The following is a 1,441-nucleotide window of genomic DNA, read 5'->3' on the forward strand; positions in this document are numbered from 1 at the left end:
AAAGTTATATTTTTTTTTTTTTTTTTTTTTTTGAGACAGGATCTTACTCTGTTGCCCAGGTTGAGTGCAAAGGCATGATCATGACTCACTGTAGCCTCGACCTCCTGGGCTCAAGCTATCCTTCCACCTCAGCCTCCCAAATGGCTGAGACTATAGGTATGAACCACCATGCTAGGCTAATTTTTGTTTTGTTTTGTTTTTTTATTTTTAGAGACACGGTCTCTTTATGTTGCCCAGGCTGGTCTTGAACTCCTGGGCTCAAGCAATCCTCCCACCTCAACCTCCCAAAGTGCTGGGATTACAGGCATGAGCCACTATGCCCAACCTTTCCACTTTGAAACTTTAAAATCATCCTTTGGAACTGAGAAAAAGAATGTCTTTGAGGGAGGGGAGATATCTGGCTTCTGAAGTCAAAACATTTTGGTTTTAGCTTAAAACAACAGCAAAAAAGCCTTTTATTTTATTTTATTTATTTTATTCTTAAAATTTCAGCTTTTATTTTAGATTCAGGGGATACGTGTGCAGGTTCATTACTAAGGTATATTGTGTGATGTTGAGGTTTGGGGTATGATTATACCTGTCACTCAGGTAGTGAGCATAGTACCCAGTTTTTCCACTCTTGCCCCTCTCACTTCCTCCTCCCTCTTATATCCCCCAGTGCCTATTGTTCCCATCCAAAAGCTATTTCAAAATGGTGAAATATTAAGATCCCCACCCCTGTAGTTTTTTTTGTTTTGTTTTGTTTAGGATTTTGAGCTCTTTTTACAATATTTTTCTGCTATGCAGAGATTAATTCAGCTGGCTGGTTTCTAGCCCATCAGGTAAGGAAGTGTCCACCACATGTAGGCACTGTAAATACTTGTCAACTAAACAAACAAACAAATATCACACTCCAGAAAATGCCTGCAATTTGGAGGGTGAATGTTGCTTCTTCGGGTTGGGGGGACATTTGCCTGCTGCTCTTATCAGAGAAATCTTCATTAACATGAGATTGTGAACTCTGGGAATTCTCTCTTAGCTGGGTATTTATAGCTAATGCTGGAGGCTTAACTCTTTCTTAAACAGACCAGTCATTTGACTCTGCTTTCTATCCCGAGCCCCATGCTGACATTCACTCTCCAGGACAAATGCAAGCACACAGCTGAACAGCAGCCTAAAGGGCCACTGCAGATGTAGAAGAATAAAAGGAGGAATGCCCTGCATAGGAAGGGAAGGGGGAAATCACAGTGAGAAGAAAATCAGTTCAAGAACCACTCTCTGAGAGCGATCAACGTGCCAGGCACAATACTTGGCACTGGGAAAATAACGAGTCCCAGAACCGAAGGAGTCTACAATTTAGGGAGGGAGGGCAAATTCACACTCAGATTTAATATAACATCACATGTTTTATTACAGAGACTCTGCGATTAACAAGGGCTGAGAAGAGGGGAATTGAGCCAGG

Source organism: Rhinopithecus bieti, unplaced genomic scaffold (genome assembly GCF_001698545.2).
Source record: "Rhinopithecus bieti isolate Rb0 unplaced genomic scaffold, ASM169854v2 scaffold_23405, whole genome shotgun sequence".
NCBI lineage: Eukaryota > Metazoa > Chordata > Mammalia > Primates > Cercopithecidae > Rhinopithecus > Rhinopithecus bieti.